General features: G+C 51.6%; 1 long non-coding RNA gene across 1 annotated transcript; it reads right to left on the reverse strand.

Annotated features, from left to right (window-relative positions):
- On the reverse strand, window positions 1-26,403 carry LOC311528646. Its single transcript, XR_014713655.1, has 3 exons — window positions 26,000-26,403; window positions 1,344-1,505; window positions 1-441 (listed from the first exon to the last, which is right to left on the reverse strand). It is a non-coding gene; the product is annotated as an uncharacterized lncRNA (long non-coding RNA).
- Window positions 26,404-27,275: the final 872 nt, after the last annotated feature.

The following is a 27,275-nucleotide window of genomic DNA, read 5'->3' on the forward strand; positions in this document are numbered from 1 at the left end:
AGTACTCTCACCTAATGGCCAGGCTTTAGAGCCAAAACGGCTGAGGTTCTTTAATTGTGTTGGCTGCTTTACAGTAAACCAGAGAAAACAAGTCAGGCTTATGCATAAATGGTTACCAAAATTTATTAAGCTACATTCTAATCATGTGGTTACAAAATTGCTAGTGCCTACTTATTTAAATGTAGAGATGTTACACACACAAACAAGTTACAAAACTGAAGCCACAATCCCAAAGAAAGAAAACAAAGTATAGAGCTCTATTTCAAAATATGTGTACACTAAAGATAGGAGATCAGGTGTGGGTGCTTCTTACCCTCCTTGCGTCTCTCGATTCCAGCGGTGCCCAGCCAGGATCGGTCACTCAATTCCGCGGAAAGACGAATAAGGGACAAGGCGTAGGGACCCTCTCAGCTGCAGAAGCCTTGGGAGGCTGTCACTTATCTGACCAGCAGATAGATAGTGAAAAGCACTCAAAAATCAGGGTGCTGTAGGTCCCCTACTTATACCTCTGTACTCCTTTCTTCTCTTTCTCCTTTCTTATGCCAAATTGAGGCTGGTCTGTCGGGGTGACGCCAGCTTTCGCAAGAGTAGTTTACACTTGCAAGGGAGAGAAACAATAAGTGTCGACTACTGGACATTTCTTTAATCAGGGTAAATATTTTCCCACCTAGGATGTTGGTGTGAGTGCATCACGCTATTTAGTAGGGGCGAAGAGCCATGTCTGTCACAGGGCCTATGCCTGCTGTGAGCTTAATCGTCGTATCTGTTCCCAGAGGCACATTGTAGCAGCACACCTGTGCTTTCACAGCTTCAAAGGCTGTGCTGGAATATATGTTAAGTGCCCTGTTCCGGCTTCCTCCTGTGTTTCCAGCAATGCTGGTCTGAGCGGGGGGGGGGGGGGAGGGCTGTCTGTCTGGCTACACTCTCCCCAACAGAACCGGGTCCAATAAACCATATGACCTCCCCGGCCTGGTCTTTCGGTGTTCTCTGCTCCCACGGGCGTGGCTGGGAAGGGCCACAGGGCTCAGCAGGCTCAGGGAGAAACCTCAGCCCCACTGGAGACAGGAGGGGAGCAAACCTCACAATCCGTGTGGTCCCTGCAGGTCTGTGCAACTGCCCCCCACTCACTCAGTGGCAGTCTGTGGGGGAGGTCTAGGGTGGCCAGGTGTCCTGATTTTAGAGGGACAGTCCCGATTTTTGGGTCTTTTTCTTATATAGGCTCCGATTACCTCCCACCCCGATCCCGATCTTTCACACTTGCTGTCTGGTCACCCGAGAGAGGTCTGGCAGCCCCCTCCCCAGCCACAGTCCATGCGTGCCCAGCAGTCCCTGTGAAAGCTCACCTTTTCCGGGTGTCTGTTTCACACCCTCTGCCAGAGACGTTCCCCATTCTTTCTCCAGTTCAGCTGGCAGCAGGTCTCGTGCGAGGGGCGGGAGAGAGCTGAGATTTCAGGCTGCTGTGTTATGGTGGGATTGCTGCGATTAACTGGCTGAATGTGCTAATTCTGAGGACGAAACGGGGAAAGGGGCAGAGATCGAGAGTCAGGGAGTGAAATGGAGAAAATACAGGAAGCATTTCGAGCAAGGGCGAAGTGCAATAACCAGAATCCAGAATATTCTCTGCACCCCTTGTCTAACTCTGGGCCTGATTCTCTTCCGCATTGACGGCCCTTTCCCTGTCTCCGGCCGTGTCTGGAGGGCTTTATGCCCCTGTCCAGCCCCTTCACACTGCCAGGAAGGGAGAGGTGTTATGGAATCTTAGCCCAAAGAGGAACCAGGCCCTGTGTCACCTTCATCCTGGGTTTCAGATGACCCCGAGAAGTTGGGGGGCCACCGGGGCCTAGAGCATGGCCCTGCCACAGAGGCCCCGCCCCCGGTCATCCTCTTCCCCCGAGGCCCCGCCCCCCCACTGTTCACTCCTCTGGCCCCCGAGGTCCCCCTACCTGCCCCTCGCTCCTCTCCGCCTCTTCCCCCAGGACTCCACTCACCCCCTGCTTGCTCCTCTCCACCCCTTTCCCCGTAGGGGGGCTACCGGGGGCCATGGGGCCAGGTACCCGTCCCTTTTCTCTGTCTTCGGTGAGCGGGGGGCAGGGGGGTCCTTGGGGAAGGAGGTGGAGCAGGACAGGAAGAGGCACGAGAAGACGGGGCCACGGGGGAAAAGGCTGAGGGGGGTTGGGGTGCAGGTTTTGGGGGAGGAGGTGGAGGGGGGATGGGAAGAGGCAGAGCAAGAGCAGGGCATCGGGCTAAGAGGCAGAGGGGAGCGGGGTTCAGGTGGGGCCCCCACTCCTCTGGAGCTTCGCTTCCAGCGCTCGAAAGATGACCATGGGCCCACGGGCCTCCGGATGGGAGACCCGCCCCACATTCCCAGCGTTTCCGCCCCACATGGACGGCCTTTTGGGGGAGGCTCAGGCTCCCCTGGCCTCTGATACGGGCTGCCCGTGCTCAGCTCCTTCCACGCTCTGGAGAGGAGCAGCACCCAGGGGTGGGGCTGAGCCGGGGGGGTGCTGGGTGAGGGGCAGAGGCCTGAGACCGCAGGGACACAGCGTGAGGCACCATCCCAGGCATCCCCCTGAAAGGAGCAGAACAGGGTTTACCTGGGGTGGTGAGTGTATGGAGAGCGTCCCAGGGCCGGTGGAGATGTATTGCCCTGGTGAGCAAGTGTGGCTAAAACACAGGCCTCGCTGTGAGCAGGATTTGAACCTGCGCAGGGAAACCCGAATGGATTTCGAGTCCAACGCCTTAACCGCTCAGCCCTCACAGCTGTGAGTGACGTGGCCCCCAGTGGCAGTCTCTACTGGAGCGGCTGGAAGCCGAAGGGAAGGAGCTCTCCACCCTCAACGAGCAGCCGTAGCCATGTTGGCAGGAGAAGCTCTCCCAGCACCATAGCACTGTCCACACCGGCGCTTAGGTCTGTGTAACTTGTGTCACTCGGGGGGTGGCTTATTCACACCCCTAAGCCACATACGTTCTACCGATACAAGGGGGAGTGTAGACGCAGCCTTAGCAGAGACGCGATTAAGATCCACTTCCTGGACACTACTGTGCTAATAAACGATGGTCACATAAACACCACCCTATACCGGAAACCTACTGACCGCTGTTCCTACCTACATGCCTCCAGCTTTCACCCTGACCACACCACACGATCCATCGTCCACAGCCAAGCTCTGCGATACAACCGCATTTGCTCCAACCCCTCTGACAGAGACAAACACCTATAAGATCTCTATCAAGCCTTCTTACAACTACAATACCCACCTGCGGAAGTGAAGAAACAGATTGACAGAGCCAGAAGAGCACCCAAAAGTCACCTACTACAGGACAGGCCCAACAAAGAAAATAACAGAACGCCACTAGCCGTCACCCTCAGCCCCCAACTAAAACCCCTCCAATGCATTATTCAGGATCTACAACCTATCCTGAAGGATGACCCAACACTCTCACAAATCTTGGGAGACAGGCCAGTCCTTGCCTACAGACAGCCCCCCAACCTGAAGCAAATACTCACCAACAACCACACACCACACAACAGAACCACTAACCCAGGAACCTATCCTTTCAACAAAGCCCATTGCCAACTGTGCCCACATATCTATTCAGGGGACACCATCCCAGGGCCTAATCACATCAGCCACACTATCAGAGGCTCGTTCACCTGCACATCCACCAATGTGATATATGCCATCACGTGCCAGCAATGCCCCCCTGCCATGTGCATTGGTCAAACTGGACAGTCTCTACGTAAAAGAATATATGAACCCAAATCAGATGTCAAGAATTATAACATTCATAAACCAGTCGGAGAACACTTCAATCTCTCTGGTCACGCGATTACAGACATGAAAGTTGTGATATTTCAACAAAAATACTTCAAATCCAGACTCCAGCGAGAGACTGTTGAACTGGAATTCATTTGCAAATTGGATACAATTAACTTAGGCTTGAATAGAGACTGGGAGTGGCTAAGTCATTCTGCAAGGTAACCTATTTCCCCTTGTTTTTTCCTACCCCCCCACTACCCCCGCCTCAGACTTTCTTGTTAAACCCTGGATTTGTGCTAGAAATGGCCCACCTTGATTATCATACACATTGTAAGGAGAGTGATCACTTTAGATAAGCTATTACCTGCAGGAGAGTGGGGTGGGGGGAGAGAAAACCTTTTGTAGTGGAAAACACCATTTTTTCATGCTTTGTGTGTATAAAAAGATCTTGTGTACTTTCATAGAATCATAGAATCATAGAATATCAGGGTTGGAAGGGACCCCAGAAGGTCATCTAGTCCAACCCCCTGCTCAAAGCAGGACCAATTCCCAGTTAAATCATCCCAGCCAGGGCTTTGTCAAGCCTGACCTTAAAAATCTCTAAGGAAGGAGATTCTACCACCTCCCGAGGTAACGCATTCCAGTGTTTCACCACCCTCTTAGTGAAAAAGTTTTTCCTAATATCCAATCTAAACCTCCCCCACTGCAACTTGAGACCATTACTCCTCGTTCTGTCATCTGCTACCATTGAGAACAGTCTAGAGCCATCCTCTTTGGAACCCCCTTTCAGGTAGTTGAAAGCAGCTATCAAATCCCCCCTCATTCTTCTCTTCTGCAGGCTAAACAATCCCAGCTCCCTCAGCCTCTCCTCATAAGTCATGTGTTCCAGTCCCCTAATCATTTTTGTTGCCCTTCGCTGGACTCTCTCCAATTTATCCACATCCTTCTTGAAGTGTGGGGCCCAAAACTGGACACAGTACTCCAGATGAGGCCTCACCAATGTCGAATAGAGGGGAACGATCACGTCCCTCGATCTGCTCGCTATGCCCCTACTTATACATCCCAAAATGCCATTGGCCTTCTTGGCAACAAGGGCACACTGCTGACTCATATCCAGCTTCTCGTCCACTGTCACCCCTAGGTCCTTTTCTGCAGAACTGCTGCCTAGCCATTCGGTCCCTAGTCTGTAGCTGTGCATTGGGTTCTTCCGTCCTAAGTGCAGGACCCTGCACTTATCCTTATTGAACCTCATCAGATTCCTTTTGGCCCAATCTTCCAATTGGTCTAGGTCCTTCTGTATCCTATCCCTCCCCTCCAGCGTATCTACCACTCCTCCCAGTTTAGTATCATCCGCAAATTTGCTGAGAGTGCAATCCACACCATCCTCCAGATCATTTATGAAGATATTGAATAAAACCGGCCCCAGGACCGACCCTTGGGGCACTCCACTTGATACCGGCTGCCAACTAGACATGGAGCCATTGATCACTACCCGTTGAGCCCGACAATTTAGCCAGCTTTCTACCCACCTTATAGTGCATTCATCCAGCCCATACTTCCTTAACTTGCTGACAAGAATACTATGGGAGACCGTGTCAAAAGCTTTGCTAAAGTCAAGAAACAATACATCCACTGCTTTCCCTTCATCCACAGAACCAGTAATCTCATCATAAAAGGCGATTAGATTAGTCAGGCATGACCTTCCCTTGGTGAATCCATGCTGGCTGTTCCTGATCACTTTCCTCTCATGCAAGTGCTTCAGGATTGATTCTTTGAGGACCTGCTCCATGATTTTTCCAGGGACTGAGGTGAGGCTGACTGGCCTGTAGTTCCCAGGATCTTCCTTCTTCCCTTTTTTAAAGATTGGCACTACATTAGCCTTTTTCCAGTCATCCGGGACTTCCCCGGTTCGCCACGAGTTTTCAAAGATAATGGCCAGTGGCTCTGCAATCACAGCATACTTTGCATACTTTCCACAGTATGCATCTGATGAAGTAAGCTATAGCTCACGAAAGCTTATGCTCAAATAAATTGGTTAGTCTCTAAGGTGCCGCAAGTCCTCCTTTTCTTTTTACTGATAAAGTTTGCGGATGATACCAAGATGGGAGGGGTTGCAAGTGCTCTGGAGGATAGGATTAAAATTCAAAATGATCTGCACAAACTGGAGAAATGGTCTGAAGTTCACAGGCTGAAATTCAATACGGACAAATGCAAAGTACTCCCCTTAGGACAAAACAGTCAGCTGCACACATACAGAGCAGGACGTGACAGCCTAGGAAGGAGTACTGCGGAAGGGGATCTGGGGGTCAGAGTGGACCACAAGCTAAATATGAGTCAACAGTGTAACACTTGCAAAAAAAGCAAACCTCATCCTGGGCAGGATTAGCAGGAGTGTTGTAAGCAAGATACGAGACGTAATTCTTCTGCTCTACTCCATGCTGATGTGGCCTCAGCTAAAGTATTGTGTCTAAGTCGGGGCGCCACATTTCGGGAAGGATGTGGACAAATTGGAGACGGTCCAGAGGAGAGTAACAAAAATGGTTAAAGGTCTAGAACAGGGGTTCTCAACCTTTTTCTTTCTGAGGCCACCCACAACATGCCATTAAAATCTCCAGGGCCCAGTGTGGGAGGGGGAGGCTCTGGGCCAGGGAAAGGGGGGAAAACAAGTTTGCATAGGTAGAGTTTGACTTCTGTTTTGGGTGGGCAGGGGCCAGTGAGGCTCAAGCCAGCTCCGACGTCGGGGTCTGGGAAGGGTATGCTACATCCACCCCCTGACTCATCTCAGCAGGCCACCCGCCTGTCTGGACTTGGGGGGGGGCTACAACCAAAAATTATAACTCAAAGGTGGGGGGGCTCAGCTCAAAAAGTTTGAGGTGCAGGGAACGGGATAGCTAGGGGCTGTGTGCAGGGGGGTAGCTCAGGGTGCAGTGAGGGGGGTAGCTAGGGGCTGTGTGTGAGCAGAGGGTAGCTCAGGGTGCAGGGAGGAGGTAGCTAGGGGCTGTGTGTGGGCAGAGGGTAGCTCAGGGTGCAGGGAGGAGGTAGCTAGGGGCTGTGTGCTCTCAGGGCTCCCCTGCGCTCCCTGTACCCTGAGGGCTCTGCCAGCCACAAAGCAGCCGGGTCCCCCCGCCCAGGCAGCTCTTACCAGCTGCACGAGCAAAGGGGAGCAGCTTCAACCTCCTGCAGCAGCAGGAGACGAGGCAACGCTGCGCCCGCCTGCTCCATGGCACCAGTCAGAGCAGCAGCTGTCCCACGCTGCCGGACTCTGGCTTCCCACCTCCGACCTAGCCAGGGGGTGGAGAGAGGAGGTGGTGGAGGGGGGGTGTGGAGCTACCCCAGGACTGCCCTGCTCTTGCACTGTAGTTTGGGGGAGGTGTAACACCCCTGTGTTCCCCCAACTCTGCCCATGGGCTCAGGGCTTCTGTCCCTTGGGGAGCACCGGGGCTCGGGGCTCCAGAATTCAGCCCTGCTGCTCCCGGCTTCAGCCCTGCGGGAGGTGCTGGGGTTCGGGCTTTGGATTTTAGCCATGGGGCCCTGCGGCCCCCCTGAAAGGGTTCATGGACCCTGTGACGATGTGACTCAGCAGGGAGGGGGGAGTGTTGACCTGGGAATGTGCCCTGGGGATGGGAGACCTGAGAGCCTGTCACCTGAGCCAGGAGGGGGAGGGGGAGGTAACACCTCTGCCCAGGAATGTGAACAGAGGCTGCAGCAGGGAACCTGCTGGGTGGGTTTAGTTTCAGTTTGGGGCTGGGGAGAGGAACACAGGGAACCCCAGGGCTGGGGTCTAAGCTCCCTGCTCCCCCAGAAGGACGTGATTGAGGGGTCCTGGTTGTACCCAGAAGCTCTGTTTTGGACCGTGTTCCTGTTGTCCAATAAACCTTCTGTTTTACTGGCTGGCTGAGAGTCTCAGTGGATCCCAGGAAGAGGGGTGCAGGGCCTGGACTCCCCCACACTCCGTGACAACTGGTGGTAGCGGTGGGATCTACTGCACCCCGTGAACGGCGCTTCCTGCAGTAAGTGACTGGGGAGCAGTAAAACGAAGGGGAATTGACGGGGACCAGGCGTGCTGAAGATTCAGAGAGAGACGGTTTCGGGGGGCGGTTAACCCCTGGGAATGTGTGACCAGAGAGAAAGACTTTTGCAGTAACAGGGTCCCCCGGGGGATTGCAGCGAGCGGTCCCAGGGGCGGAGGAGTCTGCAGCTCGACCCTGGCAAAGAGGTGGTGACCTCAAGAAGGACTGGCACACGAGGGGCTTTTCCTGGAAACCGTGGGAAGCTGCCCGGCCTGCGAGTGGCCAGCAGGGAGATGTACGCTAAACGCCTTAAGAGCGACCTGGTGGAGCTGTGCAGGCAGAGAGGGCTGCGCATCGGGAGGTCCACCAAGGAACAGCTGATTGCCCAGCTGGAGGAGAGGGATCGCTTGGATGACCCGATCCCTGTCCCTGAGGGAAGCTGCCTGGGGGACGCAGCGTGGGCCCTGGGACCTGACTGGGCTGGGAGGGGTCAGACTGCTGCCGAGGACATCCCGAGACCCTTCCTACCTATGTCTGGGGGAGGGGTTGGGGGAAGCCCAGCGAATACCGAGGGCACCCTGACCCCGGCACCCAGCAGGGGATCCTCCCAGCGGAGCTCCCCATCCCTGGAGCGGAGGCGGCTGGAATGGGAGAGGGAGATGAAAATGAGGGAGCTGGAGGATCATGAAAAACAACGTCAACATGAGGAGAAACAACGTCAACATGAGCAGGAGGAGAAGGAGAGGGAGCGTCAGGAGAAGGAGAAACAAAGACAGCATGAACTGGAGCTGGCCAGGCTGAAGAGCAGTGGGGCCCCGGCTGCGGTGAGTGCGGGGGGACCCAAGACTGCAAGGAACTTTGATAAGTGCTTCCTGGCCCAGCGTAAGGAGGGGGAGGACATAGATAGCTTCCTGACGGCCTTTGAGAATGCCTGTGAGCTGCACAGGGTTGACCCTGCAGACAGGCTCCAGTTCCTCACCCCCTTACTGGACCCCAAAGCCGTGGAGGTGTACAGCCGAATGACAGGGGCGGAGGCAGGGGACTATGAACTGTTCAAACAGGCCCTGCTCCGTGAGTTTGGACTGACCCCCGAGATGTACCGGAGAAGGTTCCGGAGTCAGCGTAAAACGCCTGAGGTCACCTACCTACAACTGGCCAACCGGATGCAGGGGTATGCCCGCAAGTGGACAGCTGGGGCCCGAGCTAAAGAGGACCTGCTTGACCTAATCGTACTGGAGCAACTGTATGATCAGTGCCCTTCCGACCTGAGGCTGTGGCTGGTGGACAAAAAGCTCGAGAACCCCCAGCACGCAGGGCAGCTGGCCGACGAGTTTGTGAACAGTCGGTCGGGGGTAGCCGGGAGGAGTCCCAAAAGAACAGGCCCCCCCCGATGCAGAGAGAGGGTTACCAGGGGGCCTCCCAGCGGGGAAATAGGGAGAACCCCCTCCCACGGGGAACGCCTAGCGTCGGGCCCCTCCGACCCGCTCGAGGGGACCAACGTGACCTGAGCTGCTATCACTGTGGCCAGAGAGGCCACGTACGGTCCCAGTGCCCCGGGCTCAGGGACAAACTGAGCAGACCCAACCTACCCAGGGTTAACTGGGTAGGGACCCAGCTGGACGAGGGGCAGACGACCCAGAAAAGGGGGCCTACCAGTTTACCACCTGCCCCGGAGGGAAGAGTACCCCAGGCCAGCTCCACCAGAGGGCTGGAGGCTCTGGACTCAGGGTGCTCAGTTTACAGGGTGGGCGCGGGGCTGTCCCTCCGGAGAGAGTGCCTTGTTCCCCTGGAGGTGGATGGGAGGAAGGTCAATGGATACTGGGATACGGGCGCGGAGGTGACGCTGGCCCGGCCCGAGGTGGTGGCCCCAGATTGGGTGGTGCCCAACACCTATCTGACCCTGACAGGGGTGGGCGGGACCCCATTTAAGGTGCCCGTGGCAAGGGTACACCTGAAATGGGGGGCCAAGGAGGGCCCCAAGGATGTGGGGGTACACCACCATTTACCCACTGAAGTTTTGATGGGGGGAGACCTAGAGGACTGGCCAAGCAAGCCCCAGGCCGCCCTGGTTGTGACCCGTAGCCAGAGCCGGCGAGGGGCACTGCGCCCTGACCTCGGGGAGGGTATCACACCGGAGGCGCAGGACCCTACCCTGGTGGGGAGGGAGGGCCGAGGGGCACGGCTCAGAGAGGCGGAGGCCTCAGACCTGGCCACTGAGGGGGAACCGGGCCCCATCCCTTCCCCAGCCGCTGAGTTCCAGGCCGAGTTGAGGAAAGATCCCTCCTTGCGGAAGCTCAGGGACCTGGCCGACCTCAGTGTGGGACGGACCATGAGGAGAGGCTGCCAGGAGAGGTTCCTGTGGGAGAAGGGGTTCCTGTACCGAGAATGGGCTCCCACAAGGGAAGTAGAGTCCTGTGGGATCAGGAGGCAGCTGGGGGTCCCCCAGAAGTATCGCCGCAAGCTCCTGTACCTGGCCCATGACATCCCCCTCGCAGGGCACCAGGGAATCCGGCGCACCCGGCAGAGGTTGCTACAGAACTTTTACTGGCCCGGGGTCTTTACCACGGTCCGGCAGTATTGCCGATCCTGTGACCCCTGTCAGAGGGTGGGGAAGGCCCAGGACAAGGGGAAAGCGGCTTTGAGACCTTTGCCCATCATAGAGGAGCCTTTCCAGAAGGTGGCCATGGACATCGTGGGGCCTCTCAGCAGGACGACCCGGTCGGGGAAGAAATACATTCTGGTGGTGGTAGATTTTGCCACCCGCTACCCCGAGGCAGTGCCCTTAGCTTCCATTGAAGCAGACACCGTGGCCGATGCGCTCCTGACCATTTTCAGCCGAGTGGGGTTCCCCAAGGAAGTCTTGACAGACCAAGGCTCCAACTTCATGTCGGCCCTGCTCCGGTGCTTGTGGGAGAAATGTGGGGTCCGGCACGACTGGGCCTCAGCTTATCACCCCCAGTCCAATGGGCTGGTGGAGAGGTTTAACGGGACGCTAAAGATGATGCTGAAAACCTTTATGAACCAGCACCCACGGGATTGGGACAAGTACTTACCTCACCTGCTGTTCGCGTACAGGGAGGTGCCCCAGGAGTCTACCGGATTTTCGCCTTTCGAACTGTTATATGGCAGGAGGGTGAGGGGCCCCCTGGACCTGATGAGAGACGAGTGGGAGGGGAAGGCCACTCCCAATGGAGGTCAGTGGTGGAGTATGTCCTGATCTTCCGAGAGAGACTGGCGGAACTCATGGGCCTGGCCAGGGAGAATCTGGCCAGAGCCCAGAGGAAGCAGAAGGTCTGGTATGACCGCACGGCACGGGCCCGTGCCTACGCCACCGGGGATCAGGTGATGGTTCTCATCCCAGTGAGAAAGAACAAACTACAGGCCGCCTGGGAGGGCCCTTTCAAGGTCGTCAAGCAGCTCAATGAGGTAAACTATGTGGTGGAGCTGTCGAACCGGGCGCACCAGTGCCGGGTGTACCATGTGAATATGATGAAGCCATATTATGCCAGGGGGAATGTGGTGTTGGCCGTGTGTGGACAGTGGGAAGAGCAGGGAGATGACCCTTTAGTAGATCTATTCCCTGGGACCAGAGCTGGTTTCCCCCTGGAAACAATTCCCCTCTCGGATCAGCTAACCCCTGCCCAGCAAGCTGAGGTCAGGGAGGTGCTGCATCCGTACCGACAGCTGTTTTCCAACCAGCCTGGACGCACTAATCTGACTGTCCACCGGGTGCAGACAGGGTCGCACCTGCCGATAAGATGCTCCCCCTTCCGAGTCACAGGGAAAACTGCTCAGGACCTGGAAAGAGAGGTCCGGGACATGCTGGCTTTGGGGGTGATCCAGCCATCTGCCAGCCCTTGGGCCTCGCCGGTGGTGCTGGTCCCCAAAAAGGACGGGTCGGTCCGGTTCTGTGTGGACTATCGGAAGCTCAATGCCATCACTGTATCTGATGCCTACCCCATGCCCAGGCCGGACGAGCTCCTAGACAAGCTGGGAGGAGCTCGGTACCTTACCACCATGGACCTTACAAAGGGCTACTGGCAAGTGCCGCTGGATGCAGATGCCCGACTGAAATCGGCCTTTATCACCCCTCTGGGGCTCTATGAGTTCCTGACCCTGCCTTTCGGCCTCAAGGGAGCGCCGGCCACCTTCCAGCGCCTAGTGGACCAGCTCCTGAGGGGGATGGAGAGTTTTGCCGTGGCGTATATTGATGACATCTGTGTCTTTAGCCAGACCTGGGAGGACCACATGTCCCAGGTTAGACAAGTGCTGGACCGACTCCAGGGGGCTGGGCTGACTGTAAAAGCGGAGAAGTGCAAGGTGGGGATGGCTGAAGTATCTTACCTGGGCCATCGGGTGGGGAGCGGCCGCCTAAAGCCGGAACCAGCCAAGGTGGAGGTGATCAGAGACTGGCCCGCTCCCCACACCAAAAAGCAGGTCCAAGCCTTTATTGGGATGGCAGGATACTACCGAAGATTTGTGCCCCACTTTAGCGCCATCGCCACCCCCATCACGGAGCTATGCAAGAAGGGGAAGCCAGAGAAGGTGTAACCTTCTTACTATATGTTCCATTCTATTCATCTGATGAAGTGAGCTGTAGCCCACGAAAGCTTATGCTCAAATGAATTTGTTAGTCTCTAAGGTGCCGCAAGTCCTCCCGTTCTTTTTCCGGATACAGACTAACAAGGCTGCGACTCTGAAACATCCCATTTCCTGTGGCCAAAAGAAGGGTGACTGCATATATACATATTCTCAAGGATTCATGCAAAGAAATGAAGAAAGAGTCTTTGGTACTCCCAGTATGCGGAGGATCACCAAGGAAAACCTATTGTCTTTTAAGAGACATAAGCAAATAGTTCAGATTGGAAAACACACTGAGTTACCTAGAAGTTTTTCAACCGGTTTTGTGACATGTGCTCCACAACCAATCCAGTGTTTGATTCTCTCGATGTTCAAGCCAACAAGCTTTTCATTGTGGCTATTTGGGAGTGGGTCATAGCAGCCCACTTGCTCCAAATACTTGCTGTCCCGTGCTCGCTTGTTATATGCAGCCACTATACGGAAGAAGGGTCTGTTGGCACAACCACCAAGAGCCAATCGGATAGCTACGTGTCCTCCATGATAATGCTTCATAAGGAGATGAGCTGAAGGGAAGATCAACAGGTGTCACAATAGATTTGATTATAAACAGATGCGTATAGACGTCGAGCCAAAAAATTCCAAAGGCCTCAGAGAAAAGCTTGGTTTCATTTAAAAATCAAGAAAACTGCTGTAACCTTCCCTTACGCAGCAACAATAGATTATTCTTCATGATGGAATCGAAGTCTGTACCTTGCCAGGACACTGAGGTCTTAAAGCAATTTATTTACAATAAAGATGACAGATTTGCTCTACCAACCCTTAAGAGAGTTCAGCGGTGAAGGCTGCACATTCTCCTCTAACTGCGATTGATTTAGAGGGATGCAGAAACTGGGGTCTGTCAGTACAACATGGTGTGCACGCAACCCTTAACAAGCCCTGTCTGCACTTACCAAGGTGCACCATGATGACCCTTGAAAGCACCTGAAAGAGGAAAAAGACCATGAAGGAATCCCCGCCACTCCCAAACACAGAACAAGGGGCTAGCCCACTGCAGCTGTGCCGCTGTAAATGCTATAGGGTAGACATAGCCTGAGTTGACAGAGACGAGAACCTGAAAGTTATACACCGGACCCTCGCTAGAACACGCGTCTATAGAACACAAATTCTGATAGAACGTGGTTGCGGATCCCAAATTTAGTAACCGTCATTAACTTTCATTGTAACGTGGTCCCCGCTGTAATGCAGTACCCGCTAGAATGCGGGATTTGGCATGGATCCGAAATCCCACATTCTAGTGAGGGTCCAGTGTAGTTTGAAAATCCTGAGGGAAACATGGGAGTTTAGTTGCAAGCCCTGCCCTGGCGCCTGTAGACTCTGTCTCTCATGACCCATGGCGATCCTGGGAATGGAAGTTTCAAAGCACCTGCCCCCACTCCCACTTTTATGCTTTGGGGTTTAGGTAACTTTCAACCTCTTAGGAGCACAGGCAAAATGAAAAGATTTTTTCCGCCCCCCCCGGTAGCCCTGCTAGGCATCAGCCTCACTGCCGCACCCTGCCTGCTTTTCTGTTTCAATAGCTTTGTTGCTAGGGCAATGCCAACAAGTGCCACATGAGTACATAAAATCACTTGTCATTTTAAGGTAAGAATTCGTTTCCCCATTATATTGGTGTTCTGAGGATTTGGTATTATTTTATATATGTACGTTAAGGCTGTCAATCACAGTTATCTCACACGATTAACTCAAAAAAATCAATCGCGATTAATCACGCTTATAACAATAGAATACCAGTTGCAATTTATTATATATTTTTGATCCATTTTCAATACTGATTTCAATTACAACACAGAACACAAAGTGCAGAGTGCTCACTTTATATTATTATTTTTTTATTACAAATATATGCTCTGTAAAAATGATAAAACAAAAAAAATAGTATTTTTCAATTCACCTCATACAAGTACTGAAGTGCAAACTCTTTATTGTGAAAGTGTAACAAATGCAGTTGGGTTTTTTCTGATTGCATCACTGCACTCAAAAACAAAACAGTTTAAAACTTTAGCGCCCACAAGTCCACTCAGTCCTACTTCTTATTCTGCCAATCGCTAAGACAAAAGTTTGTTTACAACTGACAGGAGATACTGTTGCCTGCTTCTTATTTACAATGTCACCTGAAAGTGAGAACAGGCGTTCCCATGGCACTTTTGTAGCCGGCGTTGCAAGATATGCCAGATATGCTAAACATTCGTATGCCCCTTCATGCTTCGGCCACCATTCCAGAGGACATATTTCCATGCTGATGATGCTTGTTAAAAAAATAAGACATCAATTAAATTTGTGACTGTACTCCTTGGGGGGAGAATTGTAGGTCTCCTGCTCTATTTTACCTGCATTCTGCATATGTTTCATGTTACCGCAGTCTTGGAAGATGACCCAGCACATTTTCGTTTTAAGAACACTTTCACAGCAGATTTGACAAAACGCAAAGAAGGTACCAATGTGAGATTTCTAAAAACAGCAACAGCGCTCGGCCCAAGGTTTAAGAATCTTTACAATTTTTTTGTTTTTTACAGAGCAAATATTTGTAATCAAAAATAAATATAAATTGAGGACTGTACACTTTGTATTGTGTTGTAATTAAAATTAATATATTTGAAAATGTAAGCATGCCAAATATTTAAAGTAAATGGTATTCTATTGTTGTACAACCGCACAGTTAATCGTGATTTTTTTTAATCGCTTGACAGCCCCAATATATGTGTGTGTGTGTGTCTATATGTACACACACTATGAAAATTACTTGATTGGGTTGCAGTAATTGTTATTCTTGGATATTAACTAGTTCAGGGACTTCTCAAATCTTGCTGCTAATTGCCCGCGGTTTAAGAAATAGCCAAGAACTCCCGGTTCACAGGACATGTGTGCGGGTCTCTGTGTGTGTGTGGGGTCTCTGTGTGTGGGTCTCTGTGTGTGTAGGGGGGTGTCTCTGTCTCTGGGTCTGTGTGTGGGGGGGGTCTCTGGGTCTGTGTCTCTGTGTGTGGGGGGGGATCTCTCTCTCTGGGTCTCTGGGTGTGGGGGGGTCTCTGGGTCTGTGTGGGGGGTGTGTGTGGGGGGGTCTCTGTCTCTGGGTCTCTGTGTGTGGGGGGTCTCTGGGTCTCTGTGTGTGGGGGGGTGTCTGTCTCTGGGTCTGTGTGTGGGGGGGGTGTCTCTGGGTCTGTGTGGGGGTGTGTGTGGGGGTGTCTCTGTCTCTGGGTCTGTGTGAGGGGTGTGTGTGGGGGGGTCTCTGTCTCTGTGTGGGGTGTGTGTGTGGGGGTGTCTCTGTCTCTGGGTCTCTGTGTGTGTGGGGTCTCTGGGTCTCTGTGTGTGGGGGGGTGTCTCTGTCTCTGGGTCTGTGTGTGGGGGGGGTGTCTCTGGGTCTGTGTGGGGGTGTGTGTGGGGGGGTCTCTGGGTCTGTGTGGGGGGATGTGTGTGGGGGGTCTCTGTCTTAGGGTCTCTGTGTGTGGGGGGGTCTCGGTCTCTGGGTCTGTGTGTCGGGGGTGTGGGGGGGTCTCTCTGTGGGTCTCTGGGTGTGGGGGGGTCTCTGGGTCTGTGTGGGGGGGTCTCTGTCTCTGGGTCTCTGTGTGGGGGGGTGTGTGGGGGGGTCTCTGTCTCTGGGTCTCTGTGTGTGGGGGGTCTCTGGGTCTCTGTGTGTGGGGGGGGTGTCTGTCTCTGGGTCTGTGTGTGTGGGGGGGTGTCTCTGGGTCTGTGTGGGGGTGTGTGTGAGGGTGTCTCTGTCTCTGGGTCTGTGTGGGGGGTGTGTGTGGGGGGGTCTCTGTCTCTGTGTGGGGGGGGTGTGGGGGGGTCTCTGTCTCTGGGTCTCTGTGTGTGTGGGGCGGTGTCTCTTTCTCTGGGTCTGTGTGGGGGGATGTGTGGGGGAGGTCTCTGTCTCAGGGTCTCTGTGTGGGGGGGGTCTCGGTCTCTGTGTGTCGGGGGTGTGGGGGGATCTCTCTGTGGGTCTCTGGGTGTGGGGGGGGGTCGGGAATTCAAAGCCGCTGGTTTTATGCTGCGCCCCCCCCCCCGCCCCCGTGGCTGGCCCCGCTCCCGCCGCCGGATCAGGTTGCAAAGGGTTGGCCGGCATGTTTACGGGCGGTCGCAGCTACTGCCCTATTGCTTGAGGAAGCCGAGAAGCTAACATTGGGAGGGGTTATGCAAATCTATACTCCCCATATGGTCCAAGCCTTATTGGATGCAAAGGGAGGGCTTTGGCTCACCCAGGCTCGGATTGCTCGGTACCAGGCTAAGCTGTTAGAGAACTCTGAAGTCACCCTACAGCCTTGCCCCTCCCTTAACCCAGCCACTCTCTTGCCAGAAACAGAGGAACAGAAACATGACTGTTTAGAGATCATAGATGCCCAGTACTCCAGCCGTCCGGATTTAAAGGATGCACCCCTCCCAAATGCAGATTATGAGTGGTACACGGATGGTAGCAGTACTGTAATAGATGGGCAAAGGAGGGCGGGTTATGCTGTTGTGACCCTCCATGACACTGTGGAAGCTGAAGGTTTGCCTGCTGGGACCTCTGCCCAGCTTGCCGAACTAATAGCCCTGACCCGTGCACTTGAACTGTCAAAAGGAAAGCGGGTCAACATTTTTACTGATTCAAAGTATGCTTTTGGGGTGCTGCATGCTCATGCTGGCCTATGGAAGCAAAGGGGAATGCTGACAGCCCAAGGCTCCCCAGTCAAGTACGGGCCCCAAATCCTCCAGCTCCTAGAAGCCGTACAACTCCCCTCGGAAGTGGCGGTGGTACACTGTAAAGCCCATCAAAGGGAGGATCAAGATGTGGCCAGAGGTAACGCCCGGGCAGATAGAGAGGCTAAGCATGCTGCCACCCTGCCATCCCCTCAGGCTGAGAACGCCCATATGCATGCCCTTATCCCATCAGTAGGGGAGCTTCCAACCCCTCAGTACTCTGGGGAGGAGAGACAGCTAACTGACAAACTCAGTCTCCGGGAAAAGGAGGGATGGCTCCATTCCCCAGAAGGGAAGGTCCTCTTACCAAAGGGCCTAATCCGGCCAGTGCTGCAGAAACTACATCAAACCACTCATGCTGGCAGGGAAGCACTTATCCAGCTAATGGGAAAATACTTTATCACTTCCGGACTCCGACCCCTGGCTGCCCAGGTACAAGCGGACTGCTTAGTCTGCCAAAAGAATAACCCCCGACCGGGACATCCTGTGCCACCAGCTGCCCTAGAACCCACTCCGGGCCCCGGACAAGTGTGGCAAATAGACTTTACTGAGTTTCCCCGGACCCAAGGGTTCAAATATCTCCTTGTTATAGTGGATCGGTTCAGCGGATGGCCAGAAGCCTTCCCATGCCGTAACTGCACTGCCAGGACAGTGGCCCTCAAGTTTGTTAAGGAGCTCATTCCTCACTTTGGACTCCCCCTGTGGATGGAATCTGACAACGGGACACACTTCACGTCAAAAATCATTCAAAGCATCTCACATGCCTTACAGATCCCCTGGAAACTCCATACGCCCTGGAGACCGCAAGCCAGTGGGGTAGTGAAGCGTACCAATCAGACCCTTAAACGGCATCTCTCAAAAGTGTGCCAAGAAGCCTCACTGCGATGGCCTGATGCTTTGCCCCTCGTCCTACTCCATATCCGCGTTCTCCCAAAGGGTAGATTAGGGCTCAGTCCCTTTGAAATTATGTTTGGAAGGGCATGGCCTATGAATGGCACCCCGGTTCTGTCAGGGGAATGGGAGTTGGGTAATGGTTTTTTGTCACAGTATATGTGTTCCCTGTCTGCTGTTCTCTTGTCTCTTCACAGGTATACCAAGGATTCCCAGCCTCTCCCCTTGGACTCTCCCGTTCACTCCTTACAGCCCGGTGACTCTGTGCTTGTTCGCACCTGGAAAGACGAGCCTCTCCAGGAAAAGTGGAAAGGACCCTATACCGTCCTGCTGATCTCCCATAGAGCGGCAAAGATCGAGGGACACAAGAACTGGATCCATCACTCTCGTCTGAAGGCAGTACCTGCCCCCTCGTCAGCAGAACCGTGGACCGTCCAACCTGCTGACTCCTCATCTAGTGACGATCTCGGGCTAAAGCTACTGTTTAAAAGACACAAATAGCGGGCTGGGGTTTGTCGTCTTGGCTTGGTGGTTTATTTAGCCTGCTATTGAAATTTCTCTTTCCTGTACTGCTTGTATTACTGGTATTATGCTGTGCGGTATCATGTGTCAGGGCCCTTTTGCAAAAGTTAATAAGTCATTCTCTTCAGGGCTATCACAAAGTGCTTATGCAAAGTCATATTGTAAAGAAATAAGTAGCCCAAGTGAGAAAACTCAGAGCCAAGGCTGTTGAGTGTCTCAAAGGGGGGAGTTGTTGGGAACACTGGGGCATGGCCACTAGGTAACTCGAGGGGATGGAAGACCACAAGTGTCGATGAAGCCCCCTCGCACTAGGCCCCTGTGTCCTTGGGCCCCCCCCCGCCTGGAGGCACTCGCAGCAGCTCTGCGTGCTAGGCCCAAGTGTCCTTGGCCCCCCCGCCTGGAGGCACACACAGCAGTTATGCTGAGAATCTGCAACAGTATGTTGCAGAGTCAGACTGCCTGAAACTAAGCAAGGCCAAACAGGGAAGATATGGAAGAACAATGCTGAATAAAGCAGCTTTATGTATAGTTTAACAAATGATACAGAGAATCAGGGAACTAGCTGGGAACTGGATTGGCTGGCTATATGGATACTTGGAGCAGCTTGCTATTGGATAAGTATGCTGGAAAAAAGGATGTATAAAAGCCTGTGTAACTTCCTGCTCTGGTGTGCAGGATTTGAGATTTTATTCTCCCTGTACCTTTTTGCAGCTGCAAATAAACTTTTCTGCTTCTCCACCCCGTTGTGATTATTGGGTGCAGCACACCAGGTAACGAACCAACTCAAGCTGTTGTTCAGCCTCTCGGCACTGGGTGCCGGAAACAACACCATTTTCCCTGTTGCCAGGGAAATCCAGGCCTGCCCACTCTCATAGGGTTGCCAGGTGGCCGGTTTTCGACTGGAATGTCCAGTCAAAAAGGGAAACTAGCATAGGCCATAGGGATGTAAATATTGTTAAAGAGTTAACTATTTAAACGATTAAAATTATATCGTTTATTCGGTTAACAGCTGGGGCTGCTCCTGCCAGACAGCTTGTTGGATCATATTAAAGAAGTTCTGTATTAAAATCACAAATGAGTTTGATTCCCCAGAGTTTCAATTCCAGGGTATTACTAATTAAGAGGTCTCTTGGGTTTTGGTGCTGTTTCTCTCCCTCTATGTGTGAAACCTGCAAGCTGCTAATTGTGTTAGTACATTCTAAGACAGAGTCTGTTCTCAAAGCAGTTCACAGAGAGAGAGACTCAAAGCAATACTCTGTAACAACAGAAACAGCACCCAGAGACTCCCTGCCCTTTTGTTGTATTAACAATTGTGATTAAAATAGAGACAGAGGATGTATGTGGATAGATGCTTGGTGTGGATAATAACTGAATGATCAGGGAGGTGCCAGCCTAAGAATCCAGTGTCCATCGGCTGAAGAAGGTGTCAAGTGGAAATAACCAGAGGACCCCCCCTGAGGGCAGACTGGAATCCACCCAACAGCCTCAAGAATGGGAGAACCAAAGAACAAGATAACATCTTGGAGCCCTCAGGAATGTGCTATCTGCTGATTGATTCAGCAACAGCATGATGAAGCAATTCCCATAGACTGGCATAGGAAGAAATTCCTATAAAAATAGACTCTAAAAAGTGAGAATTTTGGGGTCTGATTCTGCAAACCAACTTCCAGGAGCATCAGATGAGCATCTGACAAGGCCCTGCTCCCTCCTCATGTCCAGGCCACCTGGCCAGTGGCTTGGCATGAGCAACTCTAAGGCTGGTAACTATGATAACAACCTTGCAGAACCTGTGTGTGTGTGTGTGTATGTGTGTGTGTGTATGTTTGTATGAATGAATGTGTGACTAAATATGAGATTGAATGGAATGTTATAACTATAACTAACTGCTTACTATGATTCTTTCTGTATTCACAATAAATGTGGTATTTTGCCTTTTTCCCTTTAATAGGATCCTGCTGGTTTTTATTTTATTGGTATAACAAGCTGGCGTGGCTGGGGCTGGGGTCGCTCCGGCCGGCTGGCGTAGCTGAGTCTGGGGTTGCTCCGGCCGGCGTGGCTGGGGCTGGGGTTGCTCCAGTCGGTCAGCCTGTGCGGCTGGGGCTGTGGTCGCTCTGGCCAGCCGGCGTAGCTATGCCTGGGGTTGTTTTGGTCAGCCAGCCGGCGTGGCTGGGGCTCAAGTCGCTCTGGCCAGCCGGCGTGGCTGGGGCTCGAGTCACTCTGGCCAGCCGGCGTGGCTGGCGTTGGGGTTGCTCTGGCCGCCCGGCGTGGCTGCGGTTGGGGTTGCTCTGGCCGCCCGGCGTGGCTGCGGTTGGGGTTGCTCTGGCCGCCCGGCGTGGCTGCGGTTGGGGTTGCTCTGGCCGCCCGGCGTGGCTGCAGTTGGGGTTGCTCTGGCCGCCCAGCGTGGCTGGGGCCGGGTTTGGGGTTGCTCTGGCCGGCTAGTGTGGCTGGGGTTAACGATCAGGGCAGGTTAACCAGTAAGACTAATGCTTACTGGTTAACCGTTTACTATTTTACATCACAGCTAACTGGACACTAAAAGTCCTGTTAGCTGCAGTAGCCGGCCTCCGCCATGGGTGGGGGGAGCCTGGGGGCTCTGCTTAGCAGCTGCTGCTGTTCCCGCCCCCGAGCCTGAGCCAGAGAAATGGCTGCTCCTGGACCGGGCTCCAAAGGAGGTACCAGTGCCGTCCGGGTGAGGGGAGAGCTAACCTGTTTGCCCCCTGCTGTGCCCCAATTTCCCCAGCCCCTTGCTCTGGGGACCGACCCCCCTGGTATGCCCTGATTTCCCTGGCCCCTTGCTACGGGGACCCGTACCTGCCCCACCATGCCTTCATTGCACAGGCAAGCAGGCTCCACGTCAGCTCGTCATAGCCTGGTTCTGCGGGTGGCAAGTGAATCTCGGGGGATGGGGGAGCGAGCGACGCGGGGGACAGGTGGCGGGGCCTTGGAGGAAATGGTGGGGCTGGGGTATTCGGTTTTCAGGGATTAGAAAGTTGGCAACCCTAGTTCCAACCCAAGGACCCTATGCACAGCAGCCATGTACTGCTCGCTCCAATCCATCACTGCTATTTCCCTGGGCCTCTTCCTACCTGACCCCTTCTATCTGCAGCCCTATCGCAGGGGCGCCATCCTCAGGTTCTTTTACCCCATTTTCTCTCGAGTTATCTATGATTTATTATCCCCTGAGATTTTCCCCATCTAATCATCTGATATCAACATCAAATCTCCAACATTGTCCTTGTCTTAAATCCTTAAATATTGGTTGATGCAAAATCCTTCCACATTTCGCCCCTTTTTTCACAAAATATCAGATATTGATATGAAATCCACTCAGATATTACCTCTTTACCTTGTGCCAACTATTGATATAAAATCCCTCAAACTTTTCCACTTTCCTTTAATTTGTGACAAATTTCTTATATTTGCTCCCTTTTCTTTTTAATTACTGAACACTAATGTCACATTTCAGATTTTGTCATTTCCAGATAATTATCAATTGTTGATTTTAAAATATAAGAACATAAGAATGGCCGTGCAGGGTCAGACCAAATGTCTGTCTAGCCCAGTAACCTGTCTTCTGACAGTGGCCAATGCCAGGTGCCCCAGAGGGAATGAACAGAATAGGTAATCATCAAGTGATCCTTTCCCTGTTGCTCATTCCCAGCTTCTGGCAAACAGAGGTTAGGGACACCATCCCTGCCCATCCTGGCTAATAGCCATTGATAGACCTTCTATGACCTTCTATCTTCTATGAATTTATCTAGTTCTTTTTGGAACCCTGTTATAGTCTTGGCCTTCACAACATCCCTGGCAAGGAGTTCCACAAGTTGACTGTGCGCTGTGTGAAGAAATACTTCCTTTTGTTTGTCTTAAACCTGCTGCCTATTAATTTCATTTGGTGACTTCTAGTTCTTGCATTACGAGAAGGAGTGAATAACACTTCCTGATTTACTTTTTCCACACCGGTCATGATTTTATAGACCTCTATCATATCCTCCCTGAGTTGTCTCTTGTCCAAGTTGAACAGTCCCAGTCTTTTTAATCTCTCCTCATACGGCAGCCATGCCAGACCCCTCATCATTTTTGATGCTCTTTTCTGAACCTTTTCCAGTTCCAATATATCTTTTTTGAGATGGGGTGACCACATCTCCACACAGTATTCAAGATGTGGGCTTACCGTGGATTTATATAGAGGGAATATGATATTTTCTGTCTTATTATCTATCCCCTTCTTAAGGATTCCCAACATTCTGTTTGCTTTTTTGATTGCAGTTACACATTGAATGGAAGTTTTCAGAGAACTATCCATAATGACACCAAGATCTCTTTCTTGAGTGGTAAGAGCTAATTTAGACCCCATCATTTTATATGTATAGTTGGGAGTATGTTTTCCAGTGTGCATTACTTTCAGTCACCTAATTTTGAGAGATCCTTTTGTAGCTCTTCACAGTCTGCCTAGAACTTAACTATCTTGAGTAGTATTTTTATCATCTGCAAATTTTGCCACCTCACTGTTTACCCCTTTTTTCCAGATCATTTATTAATATGTTGAATAGGACTGGTCCCAGTACAGACCCCTGTGGGGAAATACAACTACTTATCTCTCTCCATTCTGAAAACTTATTTACAATTTATTCCTACCCTTTGGTTCCTATCTTTTAACCAGTTACCAATCCATGAGAGGACCTTCCCTCTTATCCCATGACAGCTTACTTTGCTTAAGAGCCTTTGGTGAGGGACCTTGTGAAAGGCTTTCTGAAAATCTAAGTACACTATATCCCCTGGATCACCCTTGTCCACATGCTTGTTCACCCCCTCAAAGAATTCTAGTAGATTGGTGAGGCATGATTTCCTTTTACAAACACCATGTTGACTCTTCCCCAACAAATTATGTTCATCTGTGTGTCTGACAATCTTATTCTTTACTATAGTTTCAACCAATTTGCCCAGTACTGAAGTCAGGCTTACCAGCCTGTAATTGCTGCGATCACCTTTGGAGCCCGTTTTAAAAATTGCCCATCCAGTTAGCTATCCTCCAGTCATTTGGTACAGAAGCTGATTTAAATGATAGGTTACAGACTACAGTTAGTAGTTCTGCAATTTCACATTTGAGTTCCTTCAGGATTCTTGGGTGAATCCCATCTGCTCCTGATGACTTATTACTGTTCAGTTTATCAATTTGTTCCCAAACCTCCTCTAATGACACCTCAATCTGGGACAGTTCCTCAGATTCGTCACCAAAAAGAACGGCTCAGGTCTGGGTATCTCACTCACATCCTCAGCCGTGAAGACTGATGCAAAGAATTCATTAAGTTTCTCCACAGTGGCCTTATCGTCCTTGAGTGCTTCTTTAGCATCTAGATTGTCCAGTGGCCCCACTGGTTGTTCAGCAGGCTTCCTGCTTCTGATGTAGTTGAAAAATTTTTGCTATTACTTTTTGATTGTTTGGCTAGCTGTTCTTCAAGTTCTTTTTTGGCCTTCCTAATTATATTTTTACACTTCATTCGCCAGAATTTATGCTCCTTTCTGTTTTCCTCACTAGGATTTAACTTCCACTGTTTAAAGGATACCTTTTTGCCTCTCACTGCTTCTTTTACTTTGTTGTTTAGCCACGGTGGCACTTTTTTGGTTTTCTTACTATGTTTTTTAATTTGGGGTATACCTTTAAGTTGAGCCTCTATTAAGTGTCTTTAAAAAGTTTCCGTGCAGCTTGCAGGGATTTCACTTTTTGCACTGTACCTTTTAATTTGTTTCACTAACATCCTCATTTTTATGTAGTCCCCCTTTCTGAAATTAAATGCTACAGTGTTGGGCTACTGTGGTGTTTTTCCCACCACGGGGATGTTAAATTTAATTATATTATGGTCACTATTATGAAGCGGTTCAGCTATATTCACCTCTTGGACCAGATCCTGTGCTCCATTTAGGACTAAATCAAGAATTGCCTCTCCTCTGGTGGGTTGCAGGACTAGATGCTCCATGAAGCAGTCATATAGGGCAGGTCTGCACTACAGCCGGGATCGATGCTCTGAGATCAATTCACCGATGGTCATTTTAGCAGGTCTAGTAAAGACTCGCCAAATTGACTGCAGATCGCTCCCCAGTCGACCCCTGTACTCTACCCCTGACGAGAAGAGTAAGGTAAGTCGACGGGAGATTTTCTCCCGTCGACCCACCGCGGAGTAAACCCCACGATAACTTGACCTAAGGTACGTTGACTCCAGCTACATTATTCACATAGCTGGAGTTGCGTAGCATAGGTCGACTTACTGCGGTAGTGTAGACATAGCCTTAAGTTGTCAAGAAACTTGATCTCTACATCCCATCCTGAGGTGACATGTACCCCGTCAATATGAGGATAATTGAAATCCCCCATTATTATTGAGTTTTTTATTTTAATAGCCTCTCTAATCTCCCAGGCACTATCACCATCCTGATCAGGTGATCAGTAATATATCCCTACTGCTATATTCTTATTATTCGAGCATGGAATTTCTATCCAGAGAGATTCTCTGGTACAGTTTAGTTCATTTAAGAGTTTTACTTCATTTGATTCTACACTTTCTTTCACATATAGAGCCACTCCCTCACCAGCACGACCTGGTTTCTCCTTCCGATATACTTTGTACCCTAGTATTACTGTGTCCCATTGATTATCCTCATTCCACCGAGTTTCTGTGATGCCTGTTATATCAATATCCTCATTTAATACAAGGCACTCTAGTTCACCCATCTTATTATTTAGACTCCTAGCATTGGTATATAAACACTTTAAAAACTTGTCACTTTTTAGCTGTCTGCCATTACATGATGTAATTGAATGGGACTTTTTTTCATTTGACTTTCTCATCAGATCCTACCCGTATTTTACCTTTCATCCTCTCGTCCTTACTAGGACATAGAGAATCTCCCTTAATAGTGTAACCCTTCTGCCCATCAGAGTTGGCAGCAACAAGGGCCGGGTTCAATATCTAGGGGATCCATTCCAATAACACAATGCAAACTGGCTCGAGCCCCCACCCAGTGACCTGGGACAAATATATACCACCCCCGCTGGGCGCCTCCAAGGGGCAATACTTCCCTTCTCGCAAGCACATAGTCTGATTTAACTGGGAATTGGTCCTGCTTTGAGCAGGGGGTTGGACTAGATGACCTTCTGGGGTCCCTTCCAACCCTGATATTCTATGATTCTATGAGTGTAGCAAAAGCCTTTTAATAACAGAGAGAAACAATGTGGCATTATGTTGGGGAAACACCACCAACAGGATTCATAACACAACCCACGAGCAAAAACCCACCCCAAGCAAATTGGGGCATGCTCTATCCCTTTGGTTCTTGAGTCCAGCAACCCCAAATCACCCAAAGTCCCAAAAGTCCAATGACCCAAAAGTCTCTGTCCCTGGTCAGGGGAGCCCCAGAGTTCAAAAGTTTATCTGCAGAGCTTTACCTCCCAACCTGGGTGGAGATGGGGGGGGGGGGGAGGAAGAGAGGTAAGGGGCACCTTACATGATCTGAAGCTGACCACTCCACAGCTCCATAGGCCTTTGCTCCGCCAGCCGCCCCACAAACTGCTTCGCTCGGCTCCACTGCTCCACCAGCTGGTCCACGAACTGCTCCGCTCCACGGCCCACCAGCAGCTCCCGCCATCCCACCAACTGCTCCACCAGCCTGTCCACAAGGCGCTCCAGCCCTCCCGCAAACTGCTCCACCATAGATCTTCCGGCTCCCCCACTACTTAACCCAACGCTCAGTGATTTCAGCTCTTAGTCAGTTCAGCTCTTTGGTGAAGTCAGCTTATAGTAGGGGAGCCCCAGTGCTGGTGCACCCTTAGCCCAAAGTGAGCTCAGCAGCCTGTAACTAGACTCCTAATAGAATCAAAATTAGCTCTGATAGTCCACAGTGGAGAGAGGAGAAAGTGCAATTAGCATGTAAGGCCCTCACCAAGGGGCCCATGCCACCAAGTATTAATACTTGTCCCCAACCTCTTTCCATTCACAGAGTTTTGGAACCCATGACCCTTGCCTAGCGAGTGCCACTTAGTTGATGGTGAGTCCCTCCATCATAACAAAAGGCCACGTACAGTTCCCAGCACAGTTCCCATATTCAGGGTAATAACAATTTATTCTTCCTGCCCCAATAACAGAGACACTGGGGATCCCACAGCAGCCAAAGTGACCATTTGGGCAGCTATGGCCTCATTCTAGGCGAGGTCGGTGTGCCTATGCAAATGAGATCAGCCCCTGAAGTTCTTTTCCACAACTTGCCACACCTCACCACCAGATGTCAGGGTGGAGCTCATCCTGACACTGCTTACAGTAGATTCTCCCCTAAAGGATGTCTCTGTCCGAACCACGTGCTCCTCTGCACCTGTTGGCTCTCCCCCAGCCCTGAGTTTAAAAACTGCTCTGTGACCTTTTTAATTTTCAGTACCAGCAATCTGGTTCCATTTTGGTTTAGGTGGAGCCCATCCTTCCTGTACAGCTCCCCCTTTCCCAAAAGCTTCCCCAGTTCCTAATAAATCTAACCCCCTCCTCCCTACACCATTGTCTCATCCATCCTTCTGCCTGTCTAACTGGCCCTGCGCGTGGAACTGGGAGCATTTCAGAGAATGCTACCATGGAGGTCCTGGACATGAATCCCTTACCTAGAAGCCTAAATTTGGCCTCATGTTCCGATAGCTGCTTTCACCAGAAGGGTCCCCAGAGCCGGTGGTGAACGGTCCCCATGAGGGGTCTCTTCCTGCAGTGCTGAGACCCAGCCACCTCTTGGGTGGGTCCATGGT

This window comes from Lepidochelys olivacea, assembly GCF_965140295.1.
Source record: "Lepidochelys olivacea isolate rLepOli2 genome assembly, chromosome: 11".
In the NCBI taxonomy this organism is placed as follows: Eukaryota; Metazoa; Chordata; order Testudines; family Cheloniidae; genus Lepidochelys; species Lepidochelys olivacea.